The sequence below is a fragment of the Acomys russatus genome, chromosome 4 (assembly GCF_903995435.1).
Source record: "Acomys russatus chromosome 4, mAcoRus1.1, whole genome shotgun sequence".
Taxonomy (NCBI): domain Eukaryota; kingdom Metazoa; phylum Chordata; class Mammalia; order Rodentia; family Muridae; genus Acomys; species Acomys russatus.
The window spans coordinates 15,615,824-15,640,874 of NC_067140.1; the positions used below are offsets into that span (position 1 = coordinate 15,615,824).

The 25,051-nt window shown below is 52.8% G+C and overlaps 1 protein-coding gene across 1 annotated transcript in view; it reads right to left on the reverse strand.

Annotated features, from left to right (window-relative positions):
• Positions 1-20,234, reverse strand: part of LOC127187710 (extracellular sulfatase Sulf-2-like) — a 40,893-nt gene extending 20,659 nt beyond the window's left edge. The window contains exon 1 of the mRNA XM_051143816.1: positions 20,151-20,234. The gene's annotated coding sequence lies outside the window, so the exon portion shown is untranslated. The remainder of the gene's footprint in view (positions 1-20,150) is intronic.
• Between the last annotated feature and the right edge of the window lie 4,817 nt (positions 20,235-25,051).

A 25,051-nucleotide genomic window follows, 5' to 3' on the forward strand; every position in this document is an offset into this window, starting at 1 on the left:
CTGGGCTACACCCGAATCCATGACATCTTTGGTCTCACTTTAAAAGACAAATACAAAGACAGATGAAGTGGCACCTGCCTGTTGTCACAACACTCAGAAGGCTGAGGCAGGAGGATCACAAGTTTGAAGCTATCTGAGACACAGTATCCAACACACACACACACACACACACATTTCTGAAGCGGAAACCTCTTTCCCCAAGTGTGAGCAGAAAGCAGCTGTCCCTTCCCTGTGGCGTGGCTCCCACGGAGCTGAAGAAAGCTGATGGTAGCCCTGTGTGCTGTTTTTTCTACTAGGGCCCCTTCAAACGTTCTGTTCTCCTGAGTGAGGATACCAGCTGATGCAGGAAGTAGCCAACACACATCACCACCCAGGCAGGAGGGAGCAGGAGGCTGCACATGAACAGAGAGGTCCCTTCACCGTGGTGCTGGCCCTGAACTATTCCAAATCAGGGGCAGCCTCCAAAAGGGCACTTATGAGGAGGCCAAGGGTCCCCTCCACCCCCCAGAAGTTCCAATGTAGGTGCACTGTAAGTTGCAGAGATATACCTGTGCGCTTGTGGGAAAGAATAAGCCTTGTCACAGGTGGGAGCAATCTTGGCGGGCTTTACCCTTGGGGCACCCCATGAATATCTTGTGACAGACTGAGTGGAGCCATCCTGGGTCTGGAATTCAGGAAGCAGACCTGGGAACCCCACCTGGACTATTGTCTTTCTAATTGACCCTCACCGGGAGAAGGAGATGGTCCTTCCCACGTGACTCAGGCAGTCGGGGAGGAAAGAACTACAAGTTCAGCCTGGGCTGGAGCGCGTGGAGAGCAGCGGACCGGCTGGACCAGCACGCGGGCCAGAGAGACACATAAGGACCCATCCCGTGGAACAGGATACCGCAAGGTTCACTCTTTTGTCCCTTTAACCTTTTTTCCTTCTTATATAAGCTAGTTGGGCTGTATAATCAAGTTTAATTATTAAGAAAAAGAGCCAACATGCGCTTCTATGGGAAGTGAGACAGTCCTGAGGGAATTCCCACAGGTTGCCCCACAGGGCCTCCGGTGGCAGTGCTCCAGCAGCCGGGACTCATGTGAGCAAATACTCCTGAGAGCCCAGCTTGCAATACCCGGGCAGCCTCCACTCAGAGCACTTCACAGCTATCAGCCCATTCAACATGCAGATCTGCCTGGTGATGTCATACCCACTCCACAGACGAAGAAAGGGAGACACAGAAGGCTAAAATCACTTTCCCAGGACTGCGGGTTCTGGAGGGCAGACAAGGTTCAACGCCAGACTGGATTTGGCTGGCATGATGGAACCCCAGAAGCAGGTTTATAAGCCGGTTCCTAAGAGGCTCCCAGCCTTAGTCTTTTTGCTCCCAAAGGCAACAGGTGGGCAGGTACCCTCCCAGAGCCGGTTTAGCTACTAGTGTGGTGGTGTGTTGGGGGGAGGGGGCGGGGGAAGACAGATGCCACCCGCTGGGCTCCAGTCCCAGCTCTGGCTCTGCTCGCTGGTCAAGGCGCCCTTCCTTCCTCCGGATGGAGGAATGAGAGGGGCTAATTCTCAGCCTGGGCCATCCGTGGGTCAATTTTTGATGAATCCCCTTCCTGCCCCTACCCCAAAGCTGCTTCTGGCCTGGTGCCAGCTTCTCTCTGGACACAGAAGGTATCAATTAACAATGACACGAGCACTTCTGCATTCTCCTTGGTAAGAAGTTCAAAATAGTTTTGCACAGAATGCCTCTGCTTCAGAGCATTGTGTCTGCACTGGGTGCACCATCGCTCCCATCAGCTCATTTCAAAGCCTGCCCAACCTGTTCTCTCCTCACTGGCCTTGGCAAAGGCTCCACAGAGCCTAGCAAAATATCTCTGGAGACACCTAAGGTCCCAAGAATGCAGAGGCACCACAACAGTTATAGATCCAAGGGCCATTCTACACAGGCTCAGGTCTTGGTGTGGTTGCAGACCTCCGGCCCAAGGAGCTTATGGGGAATTCTCAGGGTCACACTCAGAGCATCTAGAAAGGCCTAGATGGGCTTTTCCTCTGAGGGTCTCCAAGTCCCACAAGAAGAGTAGAGAAGCCAGGAAGAGCCATGCAGCTGGCAGGGTAGGAGACAAATGCTCAGAGTGGAGGAGAGTCTAGACTGGGAGGGAGGGGAGCGGTGGCACTCCATGGGAGGTAGAAAAAAGTGTGGGGTGCAGAGACACCTGTGAGCTCTGCCACAAACTGGGACCTCCTGGATATGAAGTAAAGTGCTCCATGGCAGGTGAGTCCCACCAGGATGGCACGACACAATGCCCTAACAGGTTCCAGTCCTTCTGCCCTTGCCTTTTCTCACCAAGCAGCCAGAATTCCAAAACCCAAAGGCCGTTCTTATTGAAAAGCCTGAATTCAAGGACTCTATCCCACACAAGGTAAAAACCCAAAGTTCCCCAACCAAGACAAGACCCGGTGCGAGCTGACCTTGGTCTCTGTCCTTCCATCCCCCCTCCCTCCTACATCTGGCTCCAGCCACACAGCCTCTGTCTGTACATGCCTGGCACATCTCCACCCCAGGACCTTTGCACCAGCTGCTCATTCCGATACCCTCCCAGCCCCTTCCTCCCATTCTCCGGGTCTTGGCTCACATTCCACCTTTACATACTAATTTTAAAGCACTGGCCATCCCAGCCACTAGCTATTCTACCTGCCAATCTCCCTGCCCAGAATGCCACCTCCCCGAAGGCACAGATCTCTCTCAGTCAGCTTCGTCCCTTTCCATGTCCCCAAAGCCAGTGGGTGCTCAGGTTCTTTCCTGACTTAGGACAGAATGTTCTCTCACCTGTCTCCTGTGGTCACAGCCCTCCACTGAGCCTAGAGGCCACTTTGGCTCAGTGTGGCTGCAGCAGCAAAGCCACTGACCCAGGTGGAACCAGTGGAGCATCTCCCATTTTTGGCTCCAGTGACTGGTCCGAGGTGGACATGTGACACAGGTCTGACCAGTGAGAAGGTGGGAGCCTGGGAGCCTGCAAAAGCCCTGCTCTGGGTGCTGTGCATGCACATGTATGTGTATGTGTGCGTGTGGATAGTGGATGTGATTAAGGCATATGCTGTAGTCAGCCAAAGGCTAGTCAGGGCTATCCTTCAGAAGGGAGCATACCCCCAACACAGTAACCCCTGAAAGACTATCGAGGGGTAACTAAAATCTGGTGCTTGCCAGGGGTTTTGCACAGTTCTAGGCTCACACCCCATGTTAACTCAGCCGCACATACATACAACAGCACTGAGAGTTTCGAGGTCCAGGTGAGGGAGCTGAGGAGGAGGAGGGGTTCAAGACTGTGAGTCACACAGCTTGCAACCACATTCACTCCCTGACCCCGCAAAAGGTTCCTGAAAAGCAGATTACATCAGAAAGATTGGTGCTGTCTGCTCTGGGTGAGCCTAGTCAAGGGGACACAGGAAGGGGTGGAGAGGGGGAGAAGAGAGGGTGCTCTGCAGACACCTTCCCCAGCAGGTCTCTGGGAAGGAAGGCCTGGGGCTCCACCGAGAGGCAGGCCCAGCTCTGCCCATAGGTGCCTTCCTCTCATAGGAGGGGGAAGCAAGGGTGCACCCAGACCTCCTGACCCCAGACCCTGTTCTTACAACCCTAACACTCATTCAGAAGGCAAGAACAATACACTGGACCGAGGTTCAGTGACTAGGAAGAACACAGAAAGACTGCTGGCCGGCAGTCAGGGAGGGCTGCCTGGAGGAGGGTGGCAAGTGTCATGTTTGAGATGCCCCATAGGTACAAAGGCAGGGTAAGCCCCGGGGCTCAAGGAGAGCGCGACGAAATGGCAGTGGGTGCGGCCTCAGGCAGAGTGGAAAGAAAGTGGAGTGGGAGGATGGGGTGTCGCCAGGTGGTTGCCTAGTCCCCCACCCTGCTGGAACTTCCTTGCTTCCTAGGTGCAGGCGTCCCCCCCCCCCCCATGGTCTCTGGCCTCAAAGGAAGCTGCTGGGGCCCATAGGACAGTTTCTCATGTCTTCTTAGGTCTGCCTTGGCACCCTGGTGCCTTCTGGAATTCTAGAAACAACAGAACCAAGCCAGCCCTGAAAGAGCACAGGGACAAAAAGGACCCTTCTGAGGGGTTGGAGGTTGAGGGGTGGAGGCCCAGTCTCAAGACAGGGCTCAGGGTCTGGACAGGTAGCTCAGGCACCTGGAGGGACAATAGCCAGGTGCAAAACCATGGAGGTAACAGAACATTCTGGAAGGCCTGTGTGCCAGGCACAGTTCTTGGTTCTGTGAACAAACATCAGGGGAGTCAAGTCTCTGTCCTCACGGCACTGGCATTCTAATGAGCAGACACATCGGAAGACAGTGGAGTCTCCAGGGGGGTGAAAAGAGTGACAGGCAGGTTGGGAAATGGAGTCAAGAGCCACAGTTCCAACTGGTGCTCAGAGAAAGGCTAGAAGCAACACGTGCAGTCTTGGGAAGCCGAGCGTCCATGCTGTCTACATGTCAAAGGGGCAGATGGCTGCCAGGCCATAGAACCCCAGCACTCACATGCCTGCACATCTGCTGTGTCCCCGGACTATTCCCTGCCTGGGGAAAACTGCACCCCACATCCCTGCTTCCATGGAGCAGGTGGAGGAGGGCTGGTGAGCAGGGCAGTCCACACTAGAAGTAGATCAGTCTACAGCAGGTGCCCAATCAACGCTGGCAGGTCTCACCTGCTGGCTCTGGGCCACCCAGCAACAGCACCCGGTTTTCATTTGAGCACCTCTTTGATCCATAACGTTAAGGCCCAGCCACAGAGGTCTAAGGTTAGACCATGAGATCAAGACCTGATCCAAGCAGGACTTTTCAATCTCCCTACCTTAGCGATTCACTTGTCAGAATCGTAGGCCCTTCGGCCTCCCTGGCTGGGAAGAGGAGACCATGCCTCCCAAGTGGCAGCCTGAGTACATCCTATTCTATGAAAACAGACGGACATTGTCTCCATCTTGCCATCTGTGGAGTGGAGAAGGAAACCAGCAGAGGAAGAGGCCAGTTCTGGGAAATGGCATGAACCAGTGACATTAGGAGCCTGGTTCCAACTAAGCCTTTCCGGCTCGTAGATTCCACCTCACCCTTCGGCTGTGGGCTCTCCTCTCTTTCCTAAGGCCAGCTTCCTCACCGTCCCTTCTGGGATGTGACTCCAACTCACTTATTTTCGGAGACTCATGAAGAGTGGCTGTGCTCTGTTTGTGGTCATGGGCTGGCAAGGCTCCAGAGTGGGCAAGCCTTCATGTGCCTGGGTCTGGTGGACTTAGGGTGGGGCCAAGAGAAGGTTCCAGAGCTCTAGTGTCTAGCAACAGAAAGTGGTTGCCTATTCACTGCCGTGGGTCTGCACCCCTGCTACTCATTCTCTCAGGCGTGTGTGTGTGTGTGTGATGGAGGCAGGCTGGTCTGAGGGCAGAGGACATGAGCCCCCCTTCTCCATGGGAAGTCTAGAGGTCACAGTTTAGATGAACACATGGGGTTCTGTGGCCCTTCTCAAACCCACGCAGCGTGAGGGCCCACAGGCCATCATGTCAGGCCTGCCTCTTGGGATATGTTTGTCCCGTGCCCATTCCAGAGGGTCTCTAAAGCCCCAGGAAGTCTGGGTAACCCGAAGGTCCCCAGCTCTCTCTTCTTTCTTGTATGACCCAGGGTGTGGAGGGCGAGAAGGCTTGGAGGAAGGAGAACAATCTCCCTGTGTGGTCCTGTCTAGTCTGGAATTTTCCCTATGTAGACCTGGCTGTGATGTGCTTGCCTATGCCACAGGTCTGCTAGGATGACAGGCTGTTGTTCATGCTGAGGCTCTCGTGATAACAAACCTTCCTAGTTAGGTCTGGGAAAGACAGAAATATCTTTTCTATCTGAAGTTCAAGAAAACATTAATCTCCTCCCATTGCTTTTGTTTCAAACTCCTCCTCCTCGTTTGTGAAAGACCACCGTATTTGTAAGAAAATCTCACACAGGGTGGGGTGTGACATGGGGAGGCAGTCCTAGGAAGGCCTGCCTTGTAAGAAGTTTATGTATTATCTGGTCATTTTTGGAAAAAAGATGCCTGTCTGCAGTGGTCATTGTCTATAGTTGGAGACATGGTCACAGATGAAAGACCTAGGAGCCAGAGAGGTGGTTCAGTGGTTAGAGCTCATATTACTCTTCCAGAGGACTTGAGTTTGATCTCTAGCCCCTGTGCTGGGCAGCTCACAAGAGATCCTATGCCTTAGGTCTCTGCAGGCACTGCATTCACATAAGCAACCCCCTACACACATACAAATAACTTAAAATTCAATATTTAAAAAAGAGAAAGGACCTAGACTTAGGAGATGGGCCACAGGGAAAAGCCAGTGGAGTCTATGAGGCCCCTGTGAAGCCTGGCTGGGAGCTGGGAGTGGATCTTCAAGGCCACCAGAGCTTTCCCGAATACCTATTATGCTTGTGCTAACCATCCTGTGTGGTGCCACAGGGAATATGAGGCAGGGCCGTCTCCAAACACCGGCCGTTCTGGTGAGGACAACAGAGGGCGGCGAACTGATGAAGAACTTCAGACTGTCTGATAGCTTTGCAGTAATCTGTCAGTGGGTGACACCCAGAGAGTCAATCAGAGGAGACCTCTGTGAGGAGGTGACATTCAGCTGAGACTCGAAGGCCAGTGAGAAGCTGGTTATATCTGAAATGCTGACTCTCTCCTCCCCTCTCTCCCTCCCTCCCTCCCTCCCTCCTTTCATGTTGCTGGGGACTAACCCTCGGGCCTTGGGTATCCTAGGCAATGCTCATGAAACACCTTTGGAGCAAAAAAAAAGGGACATGAAAGGGCTGGCAGGATGGCTCAGCGGCGAAGGTACTTACTACAAAAGCCACTCAGCCCGGGCTCTGATCCCGGAACCCACACGAAGGTAGGAGAACCAATACCACAAAGTTGTCAACTGACTTCTGCACGCACACTGGGGCACCCATTCCCCCACCCACACCACATACTAATGAAGGCAAAGCCCCTGCCCCCCCCCCCCCCGCGTGATGGGAATAAGCCCCAAAAGCTCGAATGATGCCGGAGAGTGGCTGGCTGTCTCAGCTGAGAGTGGACACAGCTGTACCCTGGCCCATGCCTGTGGGCAGCCACGCCCGCTGTCCTTCCAGGGTGTTTCGGGGAACTGGGATCAGATGCAGACATTCCCACCTCTGTCTTTTGTTCTTTCCTCTTGGCTGAGGACAAAAGCTTCCTGGCAGGAGTTACAGTTATTTCTGTAAAAGGCTCAGAGCCAAAAGCAATAAAGCCCAACTCGAACAGAGTCGTTATTCACGCCTAATTGCGGGCTGGTGTTCTGTGGGGACTGTCCATCCCAGCCTCTCGCCCCATCGCTCAGCCCCACACTTCCCCTGCCCTGTGCATGTCCTACAAACAGCACAGGGATCTCTGGCTGAGAATGTGGCTGGGCTCTTCAGGACCGTCCAAGAGCACTAGGGCAGTTTTGACTGTGGGATTAATAGCCCAGTCATCTCTTCTCCTTCTGCCTGATAGCCTGGCTGAGCGGTCCATCCAGAGCCAATATAAACAGTCCAGAGACTGGGACATACAGGTGGGACAGGCTCCTGACGTCCCTTTGACCAAATAACCAGCTAGAGGTGAGATGGAGAGATAATATGTGGGCCCCACTTCCTGCCTCGTGGGCTAATGACTATCCGAGTGGAGGCTGTGGATCCTATGAACATGGACTGTGAGGCCATCAACCTGGGCATCAGCAAGTAGGCACATCCTGGGGATGGAAGAAAGCAAGTGGGCAGCCCAGGCCCAAACAAGGCTGAGGGGGGGGGGGCGTGTCCTGCACCCAGGATGCTGGGGGGGGGGGGGGGGGCGGGGATGACAGGTTGCTGTCATTTTCCAGACAAGAACACTAAGATGAGGCAGGAAATTGCTGCTGCCCTATAGAGAGGGGCTTCCAGAGCCCAACAGCGCCTCAGTACTGGGTCTGGGAACAGGAAAAGCTGCCACAGATGTGTCGGCCTTTTCAAAAAACACATCCTTTGAGATGACAACTGCTCCATCTAGGCACAGACTTCTCTCTCTCTCTCTCTCTCTCTCTCTCTCTCTCTCTCTCTCTCTCTGTCTCTCTCTCTCTCTCTCCCTCCCTCCCTGTGTGGAAGCACCCACTCCCCTTCCTTCTTTGGAAAACAGTACCTCATATTTTCTTCAGAAGATAGTCTCCCCTACCAAAGGTAGCCATGTGACCAGGGCTAGCCAATGAGACTTTTCAGAGCTCAGGCCTCCCAGACAGCGCTCAAAGCTAGGGCTCCCAGCAGGGTTGAGTGGTCTCCCTGAAGCCCCCCAGGGCTTCCTAACAACTCCTGCACAGAGACAGACCCTGACCCCACTACCACCACCAGAGGCTTCCAGACTGCGTCCTATCCTCTCTTAAGCCCAACCCTCCTACAGACCCGTAAGCTTTCCAGTGCCTGCCCACTCGGTGAATCCAGTTTCTGAGGCAATATTTGTGGCTGTGAGCTGTTACTTCCTTGGACTCCGCCCAGCAGCCACACCCTTGCGCGGGCTCCAGGAAATGGTGTACCTCTTCACCCAGGACCAGTGTAAGGCTCAAGGCTCCCCAACTCTCATTTCTGCACCTTCTGAACTCCGACTACTCGGGGAACACCACACTGTGTGGCCATCCAGGCCACACCACACAGGGACATGAAACTCAGCATGGCTGAGGGACGCATACCTGTGACCTGTACTAGGTATGGGCAGCCGGGTACAGCCAGTTTGGACTTCCCAAGTAGGGTCATTCAACACAGACCACTAACAGCGCACAGCATCCTCAGAACAGAAAGAGCTGCTACCACCTCAACCCAAGCACCTAAGACGCCCAGCAACGGAGGTGGAAAGATGACGGAGCTCAGTGAACCACCCATGCGGAAGCTTTTCATATAGTGCCTGCCTCAGTTTCCCCCTTACTAGACAGAGACAATCAACGTCCTGTTTCTAAAGATCAGTGAGATAACTAAGTATCAAGCAACAAGTATAAGACAGATTTAACTTAATTATTATAACGCATATTTTTTTTTTTTTTTTGAAATAGGGTCTCCTGTGGCCTAGGCTAAGTCTCAAGCTTGATATGTAGCCAAAGATGACCTTGAACTCCTGATCCTGTTGCCTCCACATCCTCAGTGCTGGAATTACAGGTGTGTGCTACCTGCCCGGTGCAAGATGGTGTAAGATTTTTATTTTTGAAAATTTTTTAAATTATTTATTTTAATTTTATGTGCATTTGTGTTTTTCCTGCATGTATGTCTGTGTGGAGGTGTCAGATCTTGAAGTTACAGACAGTTGTGAGCTGCCATGTGGTTACTGAGAATTGAACTCAGGACCTTTGGAAGAACCATCTCTCCAGCCACCCCCACCCCCCCAATGTAAGATTTTAAAATCACTACAAGCACACTTAGAGTGTGTTGTCCCTGGAAGAGTGTCATAGCAGGGTGCTAAGATCTAAGTGAGCCATGTAATTGGGAGAAGTGGGCCTGATACAGGGCCACTGGTCATCCGTCACCTACCCCCCACCTGAGGAGGGCCGGTCCACTGCTCCACCAATGAGGGAGGGCAAGAAAGAGGCAGCTGGGCTCACTCACAAGCCTCGGTTAGGGCCAAGAAGCACTCATGTGGCCTGACAGGGCCCACACTAACTCCCCAGGCCTCAAGTTTCAGAAAAAGCTAAAAACTCTAACTTTTAAAATATGGCTGTAATTCTAGCACTTGGGAGGCTGATGGCAGCAGGAGAATTAGTAGTTCCAGGTCAGCCTGGGCTACATAGCAACACCCTGTCAGCCCTCAATTGCCCAACAATCTATTAACTGATTTTTCCAAAAGGTTCAAAGTAACACATGGGAGGGGGGGGAAACAAAGCCAAAGGTTCCATGAGCCAAACACAGGCATTGGGTAGGCAGCCTAGGAGGTCTCATACTTTCTCTTGTTTTTTAGATAGAGCCCTGACCTCTCAGGCCTCCTGTATGCTGAGTCTGCAGGCACAAGCCCCTTAGACAGGGAGCAGGGTGTTGCTTCAGCCGCAAACCATCCTGGGTCCACAGGAGCCCAGCCAGCACTCAGAGTGCACGGTGGGATGGGCTTAGATGCTAGGAAGGAAGGAGTGAAGGAGGCCTCAGTCCAGACTCTCTCAAAGGTGAACTTTCACTTCCCAGGTGGCCCAAGAGTGACTAACCCTTGTGTTCCTGGGGTTTGCTGCCCTGCTGGGGCATCAGGGGAATGACCCCTCCCGCCACCAGCCACCATGGGAATGTGTGAATCTAACCAGTTCCACCTCAAGCTTGTAACAAACAGGTTTAGACTTCCAGGCTAGGAGCAGTCACCTTCCAGCAAGGACAAAAGCTGCATTCCTTTCAACCCTGGATCCCCAGGCCTCCTTCCTGGGTACCTGCTGGGCTGGCAAACTCTAACAAGGCCAAGACCAGGCCGCACCTGGGCTTACTTTTTAGTGAGTGGAGGGGAAACAAACAAAAACCCCACAAGAGCTGAATTTGAGAATTCCAGAGGAAACAGTGTCATCCAAGAATGACTTTAGGGCTAAGGATAAAGGAGCCAAATGTGAGGAAAAGCCGGTCAGTGGGAAGAGCAAGTGCCAAGGCCCTGGGGTTGGAGGAGGCTTAACAGTATCTGAGAACAGAGAAGTGGCCAGTGTATGGGGAGTGTGAGTGTGAGTGTGAGGTAGAGGGGGGAGGGGGGGGAAGGAGAGGGGCAGCAGGCAACAAGCTTCAAGAGGCTTGGAGGTAAATGGAGTGGCAGCAGTGGAGGGGGTGGGGGCAGACAGCCCATGTAACTGTGCAACAAGCCCGTTTTTGTTTTTTAAAGAATTCTTTTTGGTTTGTTTTTTCTTTTTTTTTTTCTTTTTCTTTTTATTTAATTTTAATTTATGTGCATTGGTGTGAGGGTGTCAGATCTTGGAGTTACAGACAGTTGTGAGCTGCCATATGGGTGCTGGGAATTGAACCCCGGACCTTGGAAGAGCAGACAGTGTTCTTAACCATTGAGCCAACTCTCCAGCCTGACAAGCCCGTTTTTTATTACAAGAATGACAGGCCCTGGCACAGTCTCTTTCAGGATACATGCCACCTCCAGAAGCCCCTTTGGAACTTGGTGGAAGGTGGCACACCCGAGCCTTCCCTCCTGCCTTTGTGGTTCTCAAGAGTGCATTCCCTGGGTGGCGTCTTGAGGCTTGGTCTGTGACTCCAAAGGTGCCCAATTAACCATCGGGGTGTGGTCAGGGCACTAGGAGATTCTGAGACCTCCTGCCCCAACCTGGTCACTGCTCACAGTGACAGCTGCCACCCTGGGTTCTCCGGACAGGCTCTAGGTCCTAAGCTCAGCTGGAACTCCCTGGTATGATGGGACCTGGCAGAGGTAGGGTGGGGTGGGGAGTAGACATAGCAGAGCCTTAAGCCCGATGACTCCATCCTTACTGTCCCACTGAACTGTGCTCACCTGTCCCAGGGAGGCTAATGGCTTCTCTAGAGGCGTCCCATAGAGGCAGTGCCTCAAAGGCACAGCCAACCCTGCTCCAAAAGCTAAGCCAGAACTCTCAGATACGAGCAGGAACAGTGACTATGGTGACAACTGGGAAGCCAGCTTTTCTGGAGCCAGGCCCTTGAGCCCAGGCATTGACCCGGGTCCCCACGGCTCCTTGGGGAGCAGGCTGCTATGGCTATTCCAGTTTCCAAAGGGAGGCAACAGAGACTCAGAGGAACAGAGTGGCTCACCCATCTGCACACACCTCTTGAGAGGCCAAGTTGGACAAGGCACTGTGATTAGAGTTGATGCCTTTGATTATGACACTATGACCACTACTGGGACGTCTCTTCTACCCCAGTTCCATCTCGTCCTGGGGAGAAGCCAATGATCCCAAGATCAACCAGAGAACACTTGGCCCTGCCTGTGGCAAAGGCTGGGTCTGTTTTGCTGGCTGCATGGAGTGTCACAGCAGGGTGGTGCAGGGACAGGAGCTACAAGCATCTTTGGGGTAGATGCCTCTAGTTCAAAGATCCCTTCCAAGTCAGCATTACTCACAGAGGGGCTCTCCTTGCCCATGGGGGCACCCCAGGACTGTGTGAGGACAGCTGGGGCACCATATGACTGACTGGAGTGCTGAGGGAGGCTTATGAGGAAGTGAAGGATTCCTGGGCTATTTATGACACACACCCAGTAAAAACCACTCATTTCCAATACAACTTTTTGAGGAGGACAGTTTTGCTGTCGGGGGTGGGGCGGGTGGACAGAATTGCATATAGCCCTATTTTCAAACTTCGAATCCTCCTGCCTCAGCCTCCAGAGTGCTGGGATCACAAGTGTACTATAATTTCCTAACTTCTGCAGATGAGAAAGCTGCTGGCAGCTTCCAGAGCCAAGAAACTGCCTGTTGCCCACAAACAAGATGACTTTTGAATGGTTCTTACCCTACACCCAAATAAACCAAAGGAAGACCAAAATCCACTTCACTTGGGAAATTTGGCCATTTGTTCACCATTTTATAAAATCAAATTGTTTTATGAGTATGTGGCATGTGTGTACACACACACACACACACACGTTTGTGAGCACAGAGACCAGAGGCTGACATCAGCTGTCTTCTTCAACCTTGTGTTTTGAGACAGAGCCTCTTTCTTAACGGACTTGGAGCTCAACAGTTTGGCTAGACTAGCTGGCCAGCAAGCCTCCTGATTGCACCTCTGCAGTGCTGGAGTTACAGGAGCTCCAACCATACCTAGGTCTTTACATAGGTGCTGAGGATCCAAGCTCAGGTCCTTGTGCTTTCTTGGCAAGCCCATTACCCACAGAGCTGTCTCCTCAGCTGCTAGAAAATGTATGGCCATTTTGGCCAAATACCCACCTGCCTGGGCTGCTGTGAGCACCTGCACCAGTCCCGCCCAGGTATCCCGCCCAGGTGTCCCACCCAGGTGCCGGCCTGCAGTGTGTTCACTGTGTTTAATTATAAGCCACTCTGCCTTTGTTTTCCCTTTCTCTCCCAATCAGCGCATTTCACTGATGACTGTGTAGATATGTTATCTGTGAGTCCCTTCCCGGTGAACCCTCCCTCAAAGCACTCGCTAAAACAGAAGGTGTTTGATCTGTTGGTTTGGGAAGCATTGAGCTAAAACCATCAGCAAAGCCCCATTTATCAGTCCCTCCTTCCCTGTGTTTGGTTTAGAAGCCAGCACAACACCCACCCAGGGGCCAGTGAGACCCGGAGCAAAGCCTGCGGCAGGGCGAGTTCTCAGAGGGGTTTTGTTCTTTGGAAAAGGAGAGAAAGAAAGAAGTTCTGTCCTACTCTGAAGGGAGAGTTGATGATTGGAGCTGATTGGACACTGAAACTGAGAGACAAGGTCAAAGACATAGTAGGGACAGAGGGGACAGTGGGTAGCAGGATTCTGGGATTTTGTTATCAAAAGACAAGACTTGGATTAGACTCTCCCCTGCTTTGCATTTTGTTATATGAGAAATAGAAACTTCAATTGCCCAGAACGCTAAGCCAGGAATTCCATTTTACTATAAAGTGAAGAAAAGCGTTGTGAGCCACGTTCAAATGGTTACACTCTGAGCTATTAGAACGACCGTGGTTGGCTTCCCTGTTCTTTCAAACATCCAAACTTAGCTGCTGGCCTTCAGAAATCCACAGACAGCATGGGTCTCCCAGAGCACAGGTAGTGTTCACCAAGGGTAGATTCCTCCTGGACTTTTCTAGGCTATCTGCTCAGATCCCCACCTCTCTCTGGCTACCAAGGTGGGTCAGACTCCTGCTGGGGAACCAGCCATGAGCCAACAAGAAGAGCTGTCAGCAACACCCTTCCCAGACACATCTGGCATCCACCTGGCCAAACATATCTTATGTCCCTGCTTGAGGCCTCCGTCAGCCTCCCCTATCCCCTGGCCCCACAGGCATGCTTAGCTTAAGGATTTGAGTCTGGGTTGGAATGGAGGGCTGTCTCCAGTGGGACCCAGTGTGTCTTGGGGGGACCACGTCTTTCACAACACACAGCTATGAGTGTGGGCCTCCTGCCACTGGGCCCATGCATGTTTTGCAATCCTACCGAGACTGGGAATAAATGTGAATCTAGCCAAGTGCTAGGCTGGGCTGCAGAGGAGGCTTGGAAGGCTGGAGGAGTGCTATTCACCTCAGGAGGCACGGTGCCACCTGCCGGGCCGGAGATGCCCCCCCTCACCCCCAGACAATTCCAAGAAGGCATTTGCTGCAGTGATGATCTCTGTCTGCCAATCACCCAGCAGTGAGGAATCATGGGAAACTCAGCCAGCACCTTCCTGTGCTCCCAGGAATGTCAGAGGGGGGTGAGTGGGGAGTCCAAAAAATATTTCTCCGACAGGTATGCGACAGGCCCTGGGGACAGGGGACCGCACCAGCGAATAAAGTATGAGTTCTCCCTTGTAAGTATTGTCTAATCTTACAGCTTAAAGAAACTGGGAGGCACAATGGCTGGTTCAGATCACCAGCTCATCCAAGATGTAAGCTGAAGGCAGAGGCCCAGAGAACCACCAGGCTCAGTCCTCCCTAACCCTCCTGGTCTCTCCTCACAGTACTTAGGAAACACCCTGTCCCAGGCCACCTGGTCACTACACTCGGCACTGCAGTCACTCTTGGGTGGGACCCTCCTGAGCAGAAGACACTGAGAAGTACCCATGGTCTCCACCCGCCAGATATCATATTTGTGACACTCAAAATTGTCTCCACCTTGTTCCCTTGCCAGCAAGAGCACCCTGGTTTGAGAAACAGTGGCTCCCCTATTCTGAACTCTGGGCCCACTCAATTCCTGCATTTGCTGCAGTGATGATTTCTCCCTGCCCACCCCAAATCTCTCTCCACTGCACCAACACAAACCATCACCACCATTCTGCCCTGTGGCCACTCTCCGCTCAACCATGGACCGCTGATGGCCCTGGGCTTTGTGTCTTCACTACTCAGCATCAAGCCTACTGTTGGGGGTTAGCCAAAGTTTTTCTGAAAGACAGATGGGCTCTTCTCTGACAGTCTCTTACGGTTTTCCATGGTTTCCACGCCATTTAAAACAAAGTATCAATGTCATCACTCATTCATGATCCCCCCCACCCCCGTCACACTGGGCTTGTGTGTTCTGAGCAAGCTCTCCTCTGTGTCTCAGGGCCTTTGCACAGGCTGTTCTCGCCACTTCAAATGCTCTTTCCTCAGCTCTTCCCAAGGCCAGCCTCTTCCTACACTTCAGGCCACAGTTCAGAGGTCTCCTCTGGACCACCTTACCTCACCGAGCTCAACACTCAAGAAGGTGTCTTGTATTTCATTACTGTTTTTTGTTTTTGTTTTGTTTTGTTTTTGTTTTGAGCCTGTTATGAATGGCCTTGAACATGGCTTTGTTCACTGTTGGCTCCTGGGGCCTTCCCCTCTGGAAGACCAGGTTCACTTTTGCTGGGCTAGGTTCTCAGGCAGCACCTGGCTCTTATTGGGTACTTAGGAGGAACAGGAGTTCATCTTACCTGCGCTACATGGGGACCCATGAGGTACTAGACTTGTGGTGCGGGGACCCATGAGGTACTGGGGGCTGTGTAGTACTGGACTTGTTGTACTAGGACCCATGAGGTACTGGGAGCTGTGTAGTACTGGACTTGTGGTACTAGGACCCATGAGGTACTGGGAGCTGTGTAGTACTGGACTTGTGGTACTAGGACCCATGAGGTACTGGGGGCTGTGTAGTACTGGACTTGTGGTACTAGGACCCATGAGGTACTGGGGGCTGTGTAGTACTGGACTTGTGGTACTAGGACCCATGAGGTACTGGGGGCTGTGTAGTACTGGACTTGTGGTACTAGGACCCATGAGGTACTGGGGGCTGTGTAGTACTGGACTTGTGGTACTAGGACCCATGAGGTACTGGGAGCTGTGTAGTACTGGACTTGTGGTACTAGGACCCATGAGGTACTGGGAGCTGAGTAGTACTGGACTTGTGGTACTAGGACTATGAGGTACTGGAACCCTTGTGGTACTGGGACCCGTGAGGTACTGGGAGCTGAGTAGTACTGGGAGCTGTGAGGTACTGGGGCCTATGAGATACTTGCTCTCTTGTGGTACTGGGCCCTGTGTGGCAGTAGGACCTGTACAATGCCAAGAAGGTTCTTATGTTCAAGACGAGGGTGCATTTTGACACCCTATATCCCTGTTCTCACCTAGAGCACCCACACACACTGCCAGCCCCACAGCTCGACAAGGCCCCTTTTCAAGCCTTTTGCTGACTTAAACATATGCAGGGTGCCCTGCTCCCTCCCTAGGACTCTATGGTTTTTTTTTTTTTTTTTTAAACAAATACCTCAAGATGATTTTCATGAAGGACGGCCAGGTAAACTCGGCCCTCAGGAAGGCCCGGATCAACGCCGGGGGGCAGCTTTAGCCACTGGAGCCAGCTAGGTTCAGTTCTGGTTCCCATGGACCCTGCAGAAACTGGGGGGGGCGGAGGGGGGTGCCTCTGCAGCTCTCACTTCAGCTAGAAGGCTGACAGGCCCCTCTGACCATGGCTGCCCATACAGGTGACTCCTTGCTTCCCCAATGGCCAGGCTTACTTTTTCCAAGGGACCCCCTAGCTTGTGGGACCAAACAGTCATCTCTTCTCATTTCAGACTGTGGTCAGAGGCATGTGTAACTTTCTACCTCGGCCAGTGCACACAGGTAGGTCAGTGGGGGGGGGGGGGGGGTGGCACCTGGGGTCTCAGGGGCTGTCACTGCAAAGAGGCTTGCTTCTGCTCTTGGGCTGTGACAACAGAGGTGAGAGGGTTGCCCCTCAGTGGCATCATCTGGGTAGCTCCATAAAGCACCCCGGGTTTACCCGGGACAGATGCTAAGCTCTTGGTGCTGACCGGCCTCTCTCCGGTCCACAGACTCAGGGAAGGGAGTGAGGACTTATCCTCAGCACTTGTTGGATGAGAACACATAGAGGCACAGAACGGTTGAGTCACACGCCCCCGTGTCATTGCTGGGCAGGTGGCCAGGCAGACTGGCTGTCTTAAACAACTCAGCCTGGGGCTGCCAGGGACTGCAGCTTTAGTGCTGAGGAAGGCACAGAGCGAGGTAGAGAGCAGAGCGGAGATAAAAAATGATATCTATGGCAAATGCTGAGTCCTGATCCAGTGGTGTCTGATGCCAGGGCTGCCTTAGGATTTGGGGAGCCTGTGAAAGGAATCAGGCACTTTTTTTTTCTTTGCCTCCCATTGATTTCAGAGCCTCCCTTTCAATGGCTTGCAAGAGAAAGGGTCCCGATTGCAGCTCTTCCAAGAAAACACCCCTAACCCACATTCCATCTGCAACTGTGCTCAGCAGCTGCCAGCAGATGTGGGTGATACAGTTCTGGCTTCCTGCCCACGAACACTGCAGGGTCTGTAACCCCAGCGCCCAACTGCAGCCAGCCACTGCCTCTTCCCCTCTAGGCTCCAAGTGAGGTCTAGTTCCCTAGCAACCACCCCAATTAGGCAATCATGCCATTTATCAGGATGCCAATTAATTATAATGATCTTAATGATCTTCCAATTAGACAGCGCCTTGAAGCCGGCTGGATCATGGCATCTGCTGGGGTCCCCACTAGGCCAGCCCCTGTGGATGGCCAGAGCCAGACTGGCCTGGCCTGGCCGGCAGGTCACTATAGAGAGGCTCACTCTCCTGTCCACTGACACACAGAGTCCAGCCTGAAACCAAGTGCTTGGGACCCCCTCTGTAGCCAATGCACCACCAGCCACAAGAGGGTCTCGTTCCTACAATGGCCTACCTCTTTCCTTATGCTTTTCAAGAGCTAAAATCCTAATCTCAGCATGCTTTGCCTTGGCCACATTTGAGAAAACCTTTGCATCTAGACCAAGGGAGGGAGACAACACTGGGAAAGAAAGGCAAAAAGCCAGAGGAAAAATCATAACAACAAAAACCAATATAAGCCAGGACACCTCCCCATTCCTACCCAAAACAGCAGAGCTCTTGGGGAAAAGAAAAGATTCAGCCGGGCTTCTAACTTCCATAGCTTTACTGTCCCATCCCTGGCCAGGTCTTTCTCACCCACTGCATTAGAAAGAGCTCCTAGAGGAAAAGAGCCCAGTGGTTCAGAGGGGTATTCAAGCTCTGGAAAGATTTGTGTGGTCACGTGACTTGTGTCTGAGGGCTTGACCCAAACAACACTTCCTGCCCCTTATCTCTGAGGTGTAGGGGGGAAACTTCTTTGAACTGACCAGAAAGGCAGGAAAAGCCTCAGGCTCTTCAGAGACTGCAAGACTCTAAGAACAGATAATGGCTGTGTGATAATCTCCTGCTGACCCAGGGGCCAGAAGCCACCAAATGCAGGCGCAGGAGAGGGGCTCAGTTTCCAAGTTAAAAGGCATTTGGAACATCAAATATGAAATTGCACATGAGATGAGGTCCTTGAACAAGCCCCCAGGTGGGCCAGCGGGACAAGCCCAGGTGGGCCAGGGGTACACACACAGGCACAAAGGCTGCACAGGCCTGCCCTTAGCTGCTCCCTCAGCATTGGCTTAGCATCCCTTCACCCTTAAGTCTGAAAAACCTAACATGCTATTAAGGTTTCAGAAAATGCCATAAATTCAAATAAAAAAACCCTCAAGAGGGTTACACAAAGTCCAAAGCCACACTGGCCTCAGCCTGGGCAGGGACGGCGGGTCCAACATGCCAGCGGCCAAGCCAACACCATCCCTTAGCAAACTGCTGATTTCAACACTAAACCACATAGAAACAGGTTGTTTTGATTTCCCTGGGGACTAGCCAGGCTGGGTGAGACATCTTGGGGGGAGGGGTCTTTAGGGAGCTCCCACCCCTTTAGATCAACGGTTGTATCTTAGTTGATCTCCTTTGGGCAAGGAGCTGGGCCGTGTCACCACTAACTGCAAGGTGAACAATTTCGGAGACAAAATCCAGGGTGTCCCCAGTGAAAGCCAGTGTTACCAGCTCTCTCTGTCACCTTCAGAGTAGCTTGGGGGTGCACCGTGGGAAAGAGGCAGGGACAGATGGAGAGGAGAGAGGATGGGTGTCCCCACAGACACAGCAAATATCTAAATTCAAACGTAAGCTGAATGTAATTACTTGGTTAATTAAATATTGACTTTTAACTCAAAAAGTGATTAAAACAAGCTGCAGGAGAACCAGTCCTGAAGGGGTGGGGCCGCTCAGAACTTTCAGGAAGTGGGGAGGGCAGGGGTCACCACAGACCCGCTCAGTGCAGAGCATCCTACTATATGGGGAGACAAGGCTTTCAAGGGTTCCCTCCAGGCAGAGGCCACTAAGCATATCAACGGTCCGCGGGTAGCTCCCTCCATCTGCTCACTTTGAGCCTCCTCTCCCGACCAGCCGCCCTCGCAGGGACTAACACTGCCATCCACGCTTCCCTGGGTGACACTCCGTGCCTGGCACGCTCAGAACTCCATAAATGCTTGTCGAACGAATGAATGAACTACTCTAAATGAAGTCGCAGTCTCCGCTGCAGCGTCTCCTCCGGGTTTCTGGAGCCCGCGGAGGACGCAGGTCTGCAGGGCGATGGGTTCTGACCTGGCGCGGAATAAGTTTTCCGATTTCATTTGTCCTCGGTTCTGCGAGTTCCTAGTCCCTGCTTGCTCGGTTCCTGCCCGGACAAGCCACACGTGGTCTGCTTTCTAGCTGGCCCTCTGGGTCTAAGTCCCAAGGGGTCAATGGGGCCATGCTCCTGCAGCCCGCGGGTCCAGACGCCCTTCCCCGGGAACCACCCGGGTGCGGGAAGTCCTCTCCAAGCCGCCCAGGCTTGCAGACCGGGTCAAATCGGTCAGCCCCTTGAGGCCAGCCGGTGCCGAAGCCTCTCGGTGCCACCCTCCCGGAGCGGGGCGGCAGGCAGGGATCCGCTGGGCTCACCTGAGCCGTGCTCGCCCTGGAATCCGTGATCCAGGCCCGGCCCCGCGCCCTACTGACCGCGCGGCCCCCGCGGCCTCACCGCGCTTCTGCCGCAGCCGGGCCGGGCCGCGGGGCGTAGGGGACTCCGCGTTGCCGCTGCTCCAGCCGCTGCCGCCGCGGCATCCCGGCTTCTGCTCCGCCCAGCCCGCCCCGGCCTCCCCGCCAGGACCCAGAACCCGGCCGTCTCCTGCCCCGCCGGGGAACCCGTGATTCAGCCATCGCGCCTCACCTCCGGCTCCGCGGCCGCTCCGCGCCCCAGCCCGAAGTCCCGGCGGCTCCCGGCCTGCTGCCTGCCGAGCCGGTGGCCGGCCGCGCTCCCGCCGCCGAGCGCGCACCCTCGCGGGCCCCGGGCGCACTCACTCGCACCCGCTCCCGCTCGCCCAGGGCGCGGAGTTGAAGCCGATGTGCGCTGAGCAGGGAGCTGCCGGCCAACCGGGACCGCGCGTGCGTGTGTGCGCGCGTGTGTGCCACTCGGACCGGGGGCGCATCTCTTAGTCCACCAGACACCGGCGCGAAGTCGAGAGGGCCATGGATCAGGCCCCGGGGCTGGCGCGCAGAGAATCCTGCCTCTTTCCTCTTTCTCGTCCTCCTCCCTCCCAACAGCGCGGAGCCAAGTGTTCCCTGAGGCGTGCGACAGCCCCGGCCCGGCGCTGCCCCTCGTAATGACACGTTAATAAATGTTTTCTTTTATCCGCTTTCACAGGGGCTCGCCCTGGTTTGCAAACACCCGGCTGCCTTTGCTGAAAGCCCCGCGCTCTCCTCTAAACACACACGCAAACACTTGCCATTGGAGACGCCGGCTCGGGCCGATCCCCAAGCTTGATCTCTGGAGGAACTGCCCACGCGCCTTGGACCTTCCCACGCGCCTCCGAAGCTCTCTGAGAAATTAACTTGAGCTCAAGCGAAAGCAGAAGCGTTGCCCAGACATGGGCCGGGAGTGGGAAAGAAAGGAGAGGCCGACTCCCTTGGTAAAGGGAAAACTCGTCTCCAGGTGGTGCTGTCTGCGCGGTTTCTGTCGTCCTGGAAGCCACCAGAGGCCTGAGGGGTCCTGGCTGCTTGGGGTGGGTGAAGAGCCGCCATAGAGGCCACCAGTTGCTTCAGAAAATAGAGCTGATGTGCTAAGGGATAATCGACCCTGCGGTGGACCAGCCCTGGGCACGGATGGAAACGTAACCCTGAAAGTTCTCCATGATGCTTATCCGTTTATAGATACTGAAACCAAGACAGCGGCTAAGTTATTGGCCCAAGGTCAGACAGTTGGATCAGGATCTGATCCCAAGAAGCCGAGCTCCATCCAGAGTTACATCTGAAACCCCAGGCTGCGCTTATTTTCAAAATCCCCCTTTCCCTGTGGGCTTTTCCTAGTTTCCTGATGGAAAGCGTTTTCAAGCTCAATAAGAATAACAGGGCACCCATGAAGATGTACTGAAATTACACCTTTGCTATTTATATAAAATTCAAATGGATTTTGTCTTGAGTGGTTTAGGGGCTTGTAGACTCCTCCCATACTTTCTCTGTACTAAGCCTGATCTTGCTTTTCCAAGCCAGGGGCATCCAGTTTTATTGTTGTGTAAGGTGGGGCTGCACCCCTGCACTACTGTTCAGAGGATGTATTGTTCAGGAAGGGGCCGTGTTCCCTGCTGCTCTGATCACTGGACTCAGGGGTCATGCTGCTCCTGTAACTGAGAGATTCTGAGAACTGGCACCAGAAAGTCAAGAAGTAAAATAACAGTGGTGTGTGGTGCACACCTGCAATCCCCCCACTTGGGAGGCAGAGGCAGGATAATCAGAAATTCAAGGTCACCCTCATCTACACAGTAAGTCCTGAGACCAGCTGGAGTTCCAGGAGACCTTATTTTAAAAACAAACAAACAAACAAAAGGAGAAAAAAAAATCTTAGAAAGTTAAAAAAAAAAAAAAAATAGAAAAGCAGGTGTAACCAGTATTGACATCACAGACAATTCTTTATATAGTTAACTGAGAGTATTATGGTGGCTCACACCTGTGATCCCAGCACTCCAAAGGCTGAGGCAGGAGGATCACCAAGACTGATTATGTAATAAGACTGTCTCAGAGACACTTAAACCAATAATGGAGTATAAATGTGGTCTTTTCACGTTCTTTTCTTTCTCTGCAACATGTTTGTTTGTTGGTTTGTTTCATTTACAACATTGCTCACTTTGGGCCCCATGTAGCTTGGGGTTCTCCCCCCAGAAGCACTGTGCTCCAGAAGGTTCTGTGGCCAATTGAAGATCATCTGCACCTGGTCATCACATGAAACATACATTCACATTCGTTGGAGACCATGGATGCTCAGAAAGGTTAGGGTCTTGCCCTGCAGGGTGGGGCAGGTGGCTTTCAGTCCTTGTCTCAACCTGTCCCTACCTGGCCCTGTGTTGCCTGCCAGTCCCAGTGTCCCCTACCCCGGTGAGGATCTGGCCCTCACTCAGCAGTGATTTTCCAGCAGGACCCTAGTGTCCCATGGGTGTCTAAGGCAGGAGAGGGAGGACGGTTCAGGGATGGAACTTGTGCCCTGTCTGCTTTGAGGTTCTGGAGAATGTTCTAGAAGTTGGGGGTTTACACCAGAAAGCAGTTCAAGATCCACAATATGACCACACCCTTGTACTTCAGACAGTGGCTTTCTGCAGATGGGTGCACCCACCAGAAATTCCAGGAAAGAGGGCAGTTCAGTCACCCAGTTGGGATCGGGCACTGGAGGAAAGTAGTGTCACCTGGTTTTGCTCGTTTTCTTTCTGCTGTTGCAATGGAAAGATCTAAGGCAGTGACTAGACCTCTTCTTATTCTTTACTGATAAGGGGATAGATGCGCCGGTGTGATTCAGGACATCACTCATCAGTTAAAGACACCTGGAGGGTCTGCAGAGTCTCTTCATCACCCGTCTTCCCCTAATTCCTAGTGAACACCTGACCCGCTGGTCTGAGCCTCAGCCTGTTGCCCGGGCTCCTTCCAGGCAAAGGATGAAGATGGGAGTGGCTTCCGGGTCAGATGCCCCGCCCCCGCCCCCACCCGCACCCCGCCCCCTCCAGCCTGGGGGCGGCATGGTCTCTTCCACAATTCAACTCTGGCCTGGGTGGGCCGCACAGTCTCCAGCACCTGAATCTCCAGCTCCTGCCTCCTGTCTAAGCACATGATCTAGGCCAGCCTTTCTTTTGTGTCCCTGTGCCCCTAATGAAATCTATCACTGCAAATGCCCGGGCTGGACAACTGTGGAGCCTTGTAAGCCGTAGGCTACCCCCCCTCCCCCATTGTTGGTTTAACCTTGAGAACCTTTGTCTTGACACCCCTGTGCCTTGCTTTTCCCCTCTTGGAGCCCCTTGGTGGCTTGCTATACAGGACATCAGGGGTCCTACCTACCCTATGGGGTCTTTCCCGTTGTTACTTCTTTGACTCACTGGTAATGGTGGGAACCCGAAACCCTCTTTCTAAGCCTTTCTGCATCCTACAGGTTGAAACCCAGTCAGATGGTCCTAACTTTGTTTTTTTTGTTTTGGTTTTTTTTTTTTGGCTGCATCTGGGCAGAGTCGATGGTATTTTATGAGGGTTATAAAAGACAACCTTTTAACATGTCTCAAACAAATTGGCGTGTAAAGGAGAAACACTAAACGTACGAACACGGCTGCAGACTGGGGGCTCCGGCTGAGGTCCCACGCTCAGGGGCACAGGCGGCTTTAATAACGCATACAAGCTTGCCTGGGACTCCCCTCTCCAGGAGAAGCCTGGGACCCCTTCTCAGGGTGGAGATCAAACCTCTGGGCCCCAGAGTAGAGATGAACCAGCCTTGCACGGCTTTTAAGCTACAAATTCCGGTATCTTGCACAACCATATGAATTTGTGGTTACTTCTGCTGAAATCTTAGACAGAACCCAAGCTGTCTTGTCAGGAAAAATACCCTGGTATTAGCGAGAAATTGTTTATATATCGTCAGATATTGGCATAATGAGAGCAGCCTTATAAGCCCTCATTAAAACAGAATGCTAATTGTATTTCATGTGGCCTCCCTAGTCCAACACACGGTCACAGACAGGCTTTACTTGTGCAAGACACAGCTATCTTTGCATCGCCACAGCCGTTCCCCCCCCCCTTTAATTACATGTAATTGTATAGTCTAATTTATTCTAACGCCTGATGCCTAAAAGTGCACATTTAGGAATCAAAGGCCAGTTTGAGAGGGAGGAGCATTATAAACCACTATAATTGCCACAAGCAATCTTGAAAAAGGATGGTGTTTACTGTGAATTCTTACCAGGGAAAGAGTGGGACAGTCCCCGGTTAATACACTCTTCAAAGACCACAGGTCCAGTGACAACTGGACTCATTGTTTGATGTCCTACCCAGGCCGGAAGTTTAAGTGTGTGAATCTGAGTCACCTGGGTAGCTCTGGTAACTGAGGATGCATTGACAATGTGAGAACAGGTAGGGGTTGAAAATGAAAGTAGCCAGCCACAAGGCCCTGGGCAGAGGAGAGTGTCTCCATGGCCAAGGTGAAGCAAAAGGATTTTTCTTTTCTTTTCTAGTTTTTGTTTTTGTTTTTTTTTTAATTAGCCGGACGGTGGTGGCGCATGCCTTTAATCCCAGCACTCTGGAGGCAGAGGCAAGTAGATCGCTGTGAGTTCAAGGCCAGGCTGTTCTACAAAGAGAGTTCAGGATTCTACACAGAGAAACCCTGTCTTGAAAAAACAAAATTAATTAATTAATTAATTAAGCAGGGCATGGTAGTGCACACATTTAATCCCAGCACTTGGGAGGCAGAGACAGGTGGATCTCTGTGAGTTTGAGGCCAGCCTGGTCTACAAAAGTGAGTCCAGGACAGTGAAGGCTACACAGAGAAACCCTGTCTCAAAACAACAATAACAACAAAAAACAAAAAACAAAAAAAAATATTATGTACACATAATTTGGTGGGTCTGTGCCTGGGTGTGTATGTGTGTGTGTGTGTGCGATGTGGTTCCTTTGCTGCCTCCCCCTCCCCCACCCCATTCAGATTTTTCATTTAAGAGCACACGCCTTTAATCCCAGCACTCGGGAGGCAGAGGTAGGCGATCGCTGTGAGTTCGAGGCCAGCCTGGTCTACAAAGTGAGTCTAGGACAGTCAAGGCTACACAGAGAGAC